General features: G+C 36.7%; 1 pseudogene; it reads right to left on the bottom strand.

Moving 5' to 3' along the window:
• Nucleotides 1–373: 373 nt before the first annotated feature.
• Nucleotides 374–12,478, bottom strand: part of LOC104850048 — a 49,962-nt pseudogene continuing 37,857 nt past the window's right edge.

Below are 12,478 nucleotides of genomic sequence, written 5' to 3'. Positions count from 1 at the left end.
TTCCTGGGTAAGACAAGACCCCTTCTCTAAAAACAAACAAACAAACAAAAAAGGATACTTTATTAAGTAATTTCATTAAATGAATTTTTATTTGCAATGAACTTCCTATATTTAAGTGTAATTTTCCACATTACAATTACTCAATGTATTATTTTCCATAATAAAAAAGATGAATTACATGCAACTGTCAGCAATAATTAGTTCATTTTTCATCTTTGGTCTTTGCTTTCAAAAGTAGAATTACATTAAAAAAAATACCTTTGGTTTCTTCTACAGCAAGTTTATCACAAATCTGCTTTTCATAGGTACAAAGATGTTCCAAGGCTTCTCTATAGAGACCTGCTTCCCAAAGAACTTGATTTTGATATAAAACTAGTTCACTATATTCATAATCCACTTTATCAGGGGATGTCTGTGTATAATATAACGAATAGTAAAAATGCTGTTTTCCTATTGGAAAAGTATTTACATACCCCAAAATAAAACTCTAAAGTATCTATATACAGAGCAATGAAGTAAAGACAGTTTGCCTATAACTAATCAAATAATAACCCCTGCATACTTAATACAAAAAAAATGGGAAAATTCAATGACAGCAGAATTCTAAATAATAAATCTAGATGGAATGACTGAGTCAGAGAATTTCCATTTTGCAACTATCAATCACAGTAATCACGGATACAGGCAAGCATCATAACCAATTAATGCTAAAAAAAAGTGGTGAAAGTTTGATGAGGAACAGTCTATTCAGTCTTGGACACTTTATTAAATATGAAGAGAAAACAAAACAAAACCAAATTTGTAGCTGCAGATACAACCTTAACACATGGTGTATAATAATCAAATGGAACAAAAGCACATCATGTACCTCTTCATACAGTGAATTAAGAAGGCCCCTGCTATGCTTTACATATAGTTCTCCAAAAGGGCTCACTGTGTTGAAGACTTGGTTGCTGATGGGCTTGTGAGAAGTGACTGGATCAAGAGAGCTCTAACTTGGCCAATGGAGTAACCCACCAATGATATCATCTTTGGTGACATTATTTGGAGATGGTACAAACAGGAGGTGAGGCATAGTTGGAGTGTATCATGAGGGTGTGACCTTGGGAACTATACCTGGCTCCTGGCCCCTTCCTGACTGGCTTTCTCACCCTACCTCCCCACTACTACGAGGTGAGTAGCTTTCCTCTGCCTTGCCGGCTGTCACGATGCTCTGCACTGCCACAGGCCTACAGCAATGGACACGGCTGATCATGGACTGAAGTCTCTGGAACAGAAGCCAAAATAAAGGCTTCCTCCTCTAAATTGAATTACATCAGTTATTCTGCCACAATAATGGAAAGCCAGCTAATACAGACGCATCATTCTATGATTTCCTGCCAAAAATGCAAAACTTTATCTAATAATGAGGAAACTTTCAAATTTAAATTGAGAAATTCTGCAAAAGCACCGCCTTGCACTGTTCAAAAACAGCAACGTCATGAAATACAAAGAACATCTTCTAAACTGAAAGAGACCGATGAGAAATGAGGACCACATGCATATAAGGTATTGTTTCAAATGAGATACTAAAACAAAAGAGGGGGGATATGCTAGAAGACATATAACCAGGACCATAAGTAACTTTTTAGCATGGACTATGTCTTAGATAATAATAGTCTATCAATATTAAATTTTCTAATTTTGATGATCTGTATCTACAGCACTGAGAATTATAGTTGTTTTTAGAAAAAAGAAAATGAAAGATGAGTTTAAATAAAAGTTCTCAAATCAATTGTTCTCAAATCCTTAAAGAAAATTTAAAGAGATAGAGGTACAGAGATTTAAAGTACATATATCAAGGATTAACACACACAAACAAACGTTTATGTGGAGTTCTTTGTACTGTTCTTACAACTTTTCTGTAAGTTTGAAACCATCTTAAAATAGGTATACACACATTTTTTCTAGTTATGTTTTAAAATCAGACCTAATATACTAGTATGTTGTTACCTGTTGTGTTTTCCTAAATTCTCCTAAAATCTTTGCTGCCATTTCATAATCTTCTAATAAATGATAAGCAATAGCGTAACCAATCCATGATGCTCTCTGTGCTGGTCGAAGCTGAAGTAATTGATATCGTTTCCTTTAAGGGGGAAAAAGACTCTATTAGGTTTACAATTAAAATAAATAATTCTTTAAAGGATGAGATTAATTTACCCTATAGCAGTATGCATTTTGCAAAGGGACAATGACAAAATAGTTCAAACATTCATAGTGCGTACTTTCACAGAAGCAAAGAAATACTTGTTAAGAAACCCAATGACAACTCTAAACTAATCTTATGATATTCTTCATTTTCTGGTCTATCTATTCCAAGAATAAAGACAGTATGACAAACATAATACAAAGGAAAAACATTATTCAAAAATTATTTAGAAAACAAAGTGCCTAAGCAGTAAGTTAGGAGCTCAGCAGGTACTACCACTTAAAAAAAGAGACTAAGTAAATACAAGTCTGACTTAAGGGTTAAAACTGAAGCTACAGCTGGGCACTCAGAAGGCTGAGGCAGGAGGATCGCTGTGAGTTCAAGACCAGCCTGGGATAAACCATGAGTTCCAGAGCAGTCTGAACTACATAGTGAGGCCCTGTCTCAAAAAACCAAAAACTGAAGCTACAGCCAGGGATTCAGCTCAGTGGTGCTGCCACCTGCCTCACAAGCACAAGTACAAAAAATAAGTAAGTTCAATCACCAGTACAAAATAAATAAATAAATAAATTTTTTGAAACTACAAAAACATCTTAGTCTTGGGATAGGTAATGTGACTTAGTGGTAGAGCACTTGCCTAATGTATAAGGGCCTAGGTTCAACTCCCATCACTACACAAAAAAAATTTACTCTCAATGAATGTAAAAAGAAACACAAAGCTTTACTTTTCAGATAATGTGGACAGTAAAGGTTATAGTTGTAAGTTAATATTAGACAAAGGCATGGTCTATTTGAGAAGTATTAGTTTTCAACAAATTGATGAAATTAACCCTACACATGGGCTGAGGATTTAGCTCAGTGGTTCCGCCACCTGTCTCACAAGTGCAAGAACCTGACTTCGATCCTTGGTACCAGGGGGGAGGAAAAAAAAAAATCAACCCTACACAGTAACCCAAATAATTTTCACAAGAATATATTTTTCTCTTAGAATAAAAAAGTCTCTATTTTACTTACCCTGTAACCCTCAAGATCTCGCATCTGAATTTGTAGTAAGGAAAGATCCCTTAAGATTTGAAGATTGTCTTTATCCCATTTTAGTGCATTTCTGTAACACTTAATGGCTTCATCATACTTCTTGTCTGACCTCTGAAGAAGGCCATATACATGCCAACCTAAAGAGTTTAGTTAAGGATACAACTTACATTCAAGAAATACTATTCCAGGGCTGGGTATTAGCTCAGTGGTGCTGCCACCTGCCTTGCAAAAGCATAAGGTCCTGAGTTCAATAGGAAGGAAGGGAGGGAGGGAGGGAGGGAGGGAGGAAGGAAGGAAGGAAGGAAGGAAGGAAGGAAGGAAGGAAGGAAGGAAGGAAGGAAGGAAAGAAGGAAGGAAGGAAGGACTATTCCAAATGATCACCCAGGAAGCATGGAGAACTAGAACCATTTATAAAATTATGAACTCAGGTGGGAGGGGGTGAGCACAGTGGCACATGCCTGCACCATGAATAAATTTTGCAATCCCAGCACCCTGGGAGACTGAGGCAATGGAACTCAAAGTTTGAGCCCAACCTGGGCAATTTAGTGGGACCCTGACTCAAAATAAAAAAGGGCTAGCAATAGATATAGCTCAGCGCTAAAATCCTGGCTTCAATCCCCCGTACCAAAAGGGTAAGGAGGAGAGGGATGAATAAAAGGGAATTTAATAGTGTAGAAAACACAATTCATAGAGTCAGAGAAAATTAAGTCAAGTCTACCGTATAAACTCTGTAGTCTTACACAAGACGTCTCATTAAACAGAAAGAGTCCACAGAGAAAAGCCCAGCAGGGATGACTCAATGGGATATCTTCATGGCTGTATGAAGTAAGTGCTCCGTATCATGTAGATATTTTCTTTGGCTAAAAGTCTTTTGGACTGTACTTTTTAGTATGGTATCAAGGCCCTACAACTCACCTACATATAAAATTAAAAATTCACCCAAAGCAGGCCTGGGATTTAGGTCAGTGGCACTGCACCTGCCTTGCAAGTACAAGGTCCTGAGTTCGATCCCTGGTACCACCCAAATATATATATATAATTCAAAGAAATAACTACTTAAAATTCTTAATCAGGGTGTAGGTGATCAAAATAGTCTCTTACATTTAAAAAACGTTAGGATACAAATAAATAAGCAAAATGACAGCAGGTTGTAAAAAGAAAATTCTATGAATCAGGAAAATATTCCACTCCTCTAATACAAGTTTTTTCACTTCAGATATAAATTAATTCCTACAACAGTAACTCAACCCTATTGCCTTGGGTCTCTTCATTTTATCTCACCAAGGTAATCTTTCTAAAACATGTAATTAAAAGGAAAAAACATTTCCACTCCCTTTTCCAGAAATCTACACTATGGCCAGGCGGAGGCTGAGGCAGGAGGATCACTGTGAGTTTGAGATCAGCCTGGGCTACATAGTGAGTTCCAGATCAGTCTCAACTACATAGTGAGACCCTGTCTCAAAAAAAAAAAAAATCTACACTACACCGTGTCTCAACTTCAATCTAACAGGTTTGGCTTGGGCTCCTCAATAGGCAATAAAATAAAGATAGTCTAGGATGGCACATATAAATAAAAATACATAGTATATATTATAAATATTAATTAAAACTAAACTTGTTCATAACAAAGAAATGACAAAGTAAAGCTTGAAAAACTCCTCCCAGATGGTTGAGAAATGGTTTTAAAAATCTCAGAAACACTACCCTTTCAAACTTCTACTTTCTGGATTGACATTTCTTTGACTAGTCAAAATGCTTTAATACTCAAAAATGTTCTGGACTGTACGCTTCTTGTAAGAAAAATCTGTACTGTTCTCATCACATGTACAGATAGCAGAGGCCCAGTAAACATCTGAACACATTCTAAATCTCTTAAATCGAGTCACCTACAAAATAGGTACAAAAATATTGGTTAAAAACTATTTGAAATATAGCAACCCACAATTTTACACTTAGAGAAACTGAGCCTTAAAAGCACAAAGAAGGTGACTTGGGTTTTGAATCTAGGTGAAGTCCATTTCACTCCAAGCCTCTACTGCAAAATCTGTGCTCTCAATCAGTACACTCATTACACAGCCTTGTCTAAAGTTCTGGTTATGTGAAATCTGCATGATGCCTGTGTGAGACCTGTAAAGATACTATAACAAAATACATAAAACTAGATAATTTGTAAACAACAGAAATGCATGGTTCACTGTTCAAGAGGTGAGGAAGTTCAAGATCAAGGTGCCAGCACATTAAGCGCCTGGTTCAACTTGCTCTCTGCCTCAGAGATGATACATTCTGCCTTGTCCTCACATGACCACTGGGGCCTCTTTTACAAGGGCATCAATCCCATCTGTGAAGTCTCTACCCTAGGGACCTAGACCTCCCCAAATCATTCGACTGGTGATTAGGTTTCAAAATATAATTTTAGAGAGCCACAAAAATTTATAACATAAAATACCCCTTCCCTTTCTAAAGGGTCAACAGAGTTTTCAGTGTTTTGTTTTTCTGGAGACAGGGTCACCTGATGTAGCACACACTGGCTTTGCCTCAAGGCAATCCTTCTGTCTCACCCTTGAGTGCTAAGGCTTGTCACCACACCAGGCTTGTTTTTGTTTTTTGAAATAGGATCTTGCTTTGTAACCTGAACCACTCTTTTTTTTTCTTTTTGCACCAGGAATTGAACTCAGGGACTTTTCCCTTGCCAGGCAGGTGCTGTAACTGCTGAGCTACACCCTCCGGCCCACCTGAGCCACTCTTGAACTGGCTATTCAACCCAGAGTGGCCCTGAACTCAAAGCAACCCTTCTGCCTCAGCCTCTAGAGTGACAAGATTACAAGCAGGGGTCACCATGCTTGGCACAGACATTTTTAAAGAGCAAGTCCCACTTATCTGTGAGATACACACATTGTTAAAACATGGTAGCATAAACTAGGCATGGTGGCGCATGCCCGTAATCCCAGCACTCAGGAGGCTGAGGCAGGAGGATGGCTGCAAGTTTAAGACCAGCCTGGGCTACACAGTGAATTCCAGAGCAGTCTGAACTACATAGTGAGACACTGTCTCAAAAAACAAAACAAAAAAATAAACAACAAAAAAAAATAGTAGCATATAAAAATGTTCACTGAATAAAGGCAGCAGCTCTTCAAGAAAAGTAATTTCCACTGTAGTTGCACAAAAGAGGGAGTTAAAACTTTGTACGGTTGCTGGGCATGGCAGTGCACACCTGGGTGCACACCTGTGATCCCAGTACCCAGGAAGTAGAAGCAGGAGGATCACTTGAGAGTTTGAGGCCAGGCTGGGCTACATAGAGAGACTCTGTCTCAAAAAACCAACAAAAGGACCGGGGATTTAGCTCAGTGGCGCTGTGCCTGCCTTGTAAGTGCAAGGTCCTGAATTTGATCCCTGGTACCAAACAGATAAACAAACAAACAAACAAAATGTATTTCTGTTAAACTGCTCCTTGGCTTAAAACACTCCACACAATACCTACAAACATATTTCAAAAGGATACACACATGACTCTTCATTTCTCAAACCTCTACAAACCAATTCATAAGTTTCTTCCTTTTTTCCCAAACAGTTCAATGTTAATCCTTTCAATGCCAGGGTTTCTATTTTTAATAACAAAGAAAAAAAAGGTAAAATAAATGAAACATTAAAAATAAAAATAGTTACCAATAACAAAAATTAACCATAACCTCAAAATAAGAGCTGGTCTATGCTAAGTATTAAGTATTTCATTTCAAGGAGCTTACTGGTACATTTCCAAGTTTATACAGAATTAAAATGTTTTAACCACTCACCAGTCCAATTATTTACATACAGTTTGACCAAAATTTAAGTACTTTTTTCATTGATTTTAATAAAATAATAGGAAACACAAAAATGACAATTACACCAAAAGTATCCCATACAAGAATCGACTGGTTAGAAGGGCATCTGCCTGAGCAACGCTTGGGTAAACTGTTAAGTGGTTAAAACTGGCAAACCAAGTAGCAGAGATTTCTAGATTCCATTCTTGGAAGCATGCCTAGATTCTTTTAGACAAAACATTCAAAATACATGCACATCTGCAAGCAAGATAATCTAGTAACTCACATGCCAATCATGGATAATTAACTGTTCTTAGGTGAATTACATGGAATGACCTTATGTAATTATTCTTTTAAAACATGAAAATGTTTCCTGAAAACAAAATTTATTTCTGTGAAGCTAAGTTAAATGAAGGTTAAATTCCTCTTTTGATTAAAACACATAAATTATCTACATTTCTGGGCTTTATAAATTTTAAAATAACTGAGATTACTAATAAATAAGTTTTTTAAAATGTCAAAAATATGTCATTTGCAATCAACAAATTAAAGGAGAGTTGTAGGAAATACTAAGTTTTTAGAAAAGAAAAAAGGTTTCTCATTTTAGAAAGTACAGGTGAGTAACACAGTCCAGGTAGAGAGGCCGGCAGGGGTGCAGGAAGCCTTCTCTGGTCACGCAGAAGTGTACTACTCACCTCCATGTTCTGCAAACTTGGGATTAGAAAGAATCTGCTTACAGAATTTCAATCCATTTCTATACTGCTTGTGTTCATAGCATCTCTATCAAAACAAAAAAAGAAAAATGTGTTTAGCAAGAAATGTAAAAATTTAAAATTCAAGGTTAACCCCCCCCACACACAAGGTACTGAGGATTGAACCCAGGGCCTCACGAATGTTAGGCATAAGCTCCAGTGCTGAACCACATCTTCCGCCCTCAATATTAAATATTTTATTTTGTTAAACAAAACAGGATGTTATTTCCATATTCTTCAAAGTCCCACTAAGATGCTACTTAAAAACACAAAAGGAAAAGCTTTAAGTGGGGGGGGGGGCTGCAAACACAGATTAAGAAAATTCATAGGCTCGCTAAAAAACAAATAAATAAAACTAAGTGTTATAGAAAGTAAAATAAAAAACAGGAGACATAAAAATTATATTTTAAGACATTTTATTTTGGTGAAGAAAAAAATCTAAGTTTAAAAAGTCAAACAAGTCCATACAAATGACAAGAAAAAGACCCATACCATGGCACATAATCGTGAAATTTCAAAGCAAGGGAATAAAAAAAGTACTTAAAACCTTCCAGGAAAGGAGAAAGTAACATGAAAAGGATCTATAATCAGAATGACACTGAATTTTTTCTGAAAATAATGAAAAACTGTTGAAAGCCAGAAAACAAATACACAGCCTTCAAAACTTTGAGTGAAAATTGAGTCCCAATCCCTAACCCTATGTCCAGCCAAGTTATCAAAAGTGTGAGAAAGATGACATTTCAGGGTTGGGGATTTAGCTCAGTGCAACGTGCCTGCCTCACAAGTGCAAGGTCCTGTGTTCAATCCCAGCTGTCCCAAGAGATGACATTTTTAAGGCTTTTCCAAAAGCCAGAAAACCAGGCAACTGACAACTATGAAGTACACTGCAAGAAAACAAAAGTTTAAGAAATAGCATGTGGATTTGAAGGGACATTAGGCGTAACAGTGAACAATATATACATAGTTATAAAAAAAAGTAAATAATCAGTGTGAATTCATCAAAACTTGGAAAACAGGAAAAATGAGGAGGAAATTTTAAGTCTCCTTGATAGCAACCAAAAGCCAATAAATGTCTGAGGTGTGTATCAAGAAATAGCAAAATATTATTAAACAAGGCAAAAACCAGAAAATGTAGTTAAGAGGATTGCAGTTGCTTCAATCTAGAGTTGGAATATAAGTGAACAGGGGGAAATAAGGGACATATTTTTTGTGATAACCCTTTTAGTGCTAGCCAACATAGGTAACAACATACGATTTCATTTAAGAAAAAAAAAAATTCCAGTGCTGGGTGTGGCAGCACACACCTGTAATCTCAGCACTTGGAAGGCTGAGGCAGAGGCAGAAGGATCATCAGGAGTTCAAGGCCAGCATGGACTACATAGCAAGACCCTGTCCCCCAAAATAAAAAATACCCAAAACATTCAAAGCTTTATATTTGTTATCCAAAACAAAACAACTCAAGCTCTTCACCTAAAAGGTCAGATGAACTGATGCCAGGTTTCACTGTCATAAATAAATTTTATATACAACTTTTTCTGAGGCCATATAATCAAATCTGGGAGGGATAAGTAATGCAAGTGATGACAGAATCATAGTGGAAAATGTGCAGAAACAAAACAGTGAAAATGCAAATTTTTATATTTAGTATCAAGAAATTCAGCTGATGGTACAAGTGAACTGGAGTTGTTCTGTAACCAATTATGTACTCACTGCCTCTACTTGTTATATATTATGTTGTCTCAAACATAATATATACCAAACACGACTGATTTTCCCCCTAAAATTTATTCTTCATTACCATCCCAGAAGATGCCTTCCCCTCAACTCAACCGGATGATTTAAAAAACAAAAAGAAAAGAACAAAAAAACCTCATGTTTGGTGTTTCTCCTTCCTTGTACTTCTACTCTCTCAAGGGGCCCATCAGCCCAGTTTCTCTACAACAGCTTCCTTACTGGTGTGCAGATTTTCTCCACCCTCGGTAATCAAGGATCTCCTCAGCAGGCATAGTGCCTTGGGAGAAAGAACAGAATGAGTAACTCTGGAACTACACTAACATGTGCGGCCCCAAACATACAATGGCCAACAAACTAAATGTAGTGTTTCTCCTTGCTTAGAAGAAAGCTTAAACACAGTTTTTCTTCTAATAGTAAATAACAAGCAAAATAAACTATGACATAAAGACTAACCTAGTAAAAAAGAATGATGGCGCAACTTGTTGCTGTTTCTGGGGAAAAAAGAGGCTAATAACTGCCACCGCTCATAAAATCAGCATTATCCTTCTAAGATATTTCTTAGGGATACTCTGGGAAAATGTAGTCCGCTTTCTAAGATCTGTTAGTGACAAAAATGCTCAGTTTCACCACTTCTACACCACACAGCACTGGAAATCACAGCCACAACAACCAACAAGAAAAAGAAACAAGGTTTTCAAACTGGAAAAGAGCAAGTCAAACTATCACGGTTTGCAGATGACATGATCGTATATAAAGAGAACCTCCGATGCCACCAAAAACTTTTAGAAATGCATATATTTAGCAAAGCTTCAGGATACAAAATCAACAATCAAGTATCAGTAGCACTGCTATATACCAATAATCAATTATCTGAAATAGAAATCAAGAAAATAATCCCATTTACAAAAACTAAAAATTAAAACACAGGACAGAGGTGAATGAGCTCTGCAATGAAAATTATAAAATAATTGATTAAAAAGGACACAAAAATGGAAAGGTATGTCATATTCCTGGATTCAAAGAATCAATGCTATTAAAATATCCATATTACCCAAAGCTTTCCTTTTAACACATAAAGAACTCAATGCAATTCTGATAAAAATATCAACAACAATCTCCACAGTGCTAGGGACTAAATCCTAAAATTTGTATGGAACCACAAGAAACCCTGAATAGTCAAAGCAATCTTCAGCAAAAAGAACAAAGCAGTAGGCATTTTAATCATTTTACTTCAAAATACACTAAAATGTTGGGTGTAGTGACATACACTTGTAATCCCAGCACTGGGAGGGGTGGCAACAGATCTAAATAGTTCTCAAAAGAAGACATACAAGCAGGTGTGGTGGTGGATGCCTGTAATTCTGGCACACAGAAGGCTACGGCAGGAGGATCACTGTGAGTTCAAGGCCAGCCTGGGCTATATAGTGAGTTAAACAAACAACAAACCACACACACACACACACACACACACACACACACACACACAATAAAACAACAACAACAAAAGACACAAGAATAGCCAACGGATTATATGAAAAAATGCTGAGTATCAGTAATCATCAAGGAAATACAAATTAAGCCACAGTAAGATATCCCCTTACTCCAGTGAGAATGTTTACGATTTTATAAGACTGGTTATAACAGTGCTGTTCAGGATGTAAAATGGGGGGAAACCCTAGCATACTACTGATGGGAATGCAAATTAGTACAAACACTATAAAACAGTGTGGCAGTGCCTCAAAAACTCAAAACAGAACTACATATGATTCAGCAATCCTACTCCATATAAACACAGTAAATATTTACATATGTCCATCCAAAGGAAATTAGCATATTGAAGCATGAGCACTCCATGTTTACCACAGTACTATTCATAATAACCAAGAAATATAACTAAGTACCCATCAGCTGACAAAGAAAAGGTAGTACATATACACAATGGAATATTACTCAGTCATAAAGACCAAAATCTCATCATTTGTTACCATGCGGATGAAACTTGTGATCTTTAAGTGAAATTAGCCAGGTACAAAAAGATATGCACTGCGTAAAAACGTGGATGTCAGAGAAGCTGAGAGTAGCATGGTGATTCCCAGAAACTGGTGACCACAGGGACGAAGCAGGATGGGGAGAGCAGCTCAGTACTAAATTACAGTAAGATGGAACAAGTGCCAGTGTACTACTGCACAACAGGGCAACTACACAATGTACTACATATTATGAAGCCAGAGGACAGGAATTTGAGTGTTTTCAGCATCAAGAAATAATACATGTCTGAGCAGATAAATGTTTAATCTGATCTGAACATAACACAATCTATACATGTACTGAAATACAGCACAATATTCCATAAAGTACAATTTTTATTTTTTATGTTATTGGTTTAAAACAAATTTTGTTTAAAAAGATCTCTACACTGAAAACTACAGCACTCTGAAAAAAGAAATCGAAGAGGATATAAAAAAATGGAAAGATATCCCCTGCTCCTGGGTAGGAAGAATCAACATAGTGAAAATGGCCATACTACCAAAACTGCTATATACATTCAATGCAATACCAATTGAAATCCCAACACTATATTTCACAGAACTAGAAAAAAGAATCCAAAAATTCATTTGGAACCACAAGAGACCTAGAATAGCAAAAGCCATTATAGGCAACAGTCACATGGCACCAGGTGTAACAATTCCCAATTTGAAACTATACTACAAAGCCACTGTGATAAAAACAGCATGGTACTGGCAAAGAAATAGGCCTGAGGATCAATGGAACAGACTGGAAGACACAAAAACAAATGCAGATGTACTCAGCTACCTCATCTTTGACAAAGGAGCTCACCATCCTCAGTGGAGGAAAGATAGCCTCTTTAATAAATGGTGTTGGAAAAACTGGATATCAACCTGCCACAGATTAAAATTAGACCCTTATCTTTCGCCATGCACTAAATTAAAATCCAAATGGATTAAAGA

This window comes from Fukomys damarensis, unplaced genomic scaffold (assembly GCF_012274545.1).
Source record: "Fukomys damarensis isolate Sample0158 unplaced genomic scaffold, DMR_v1.0_HiC HiC_scaffold_7, whole genome shotgun sequence".
Lineage (NCBI taxonomy): Eukaryota > Metazoa > Chordata > Mammalia > Rodentia > Bathyergidae > Fukomys > Fukomys damarensis.
This window is presented reverse-complemented; position numbering and strand designations above follow the sequence as displayed.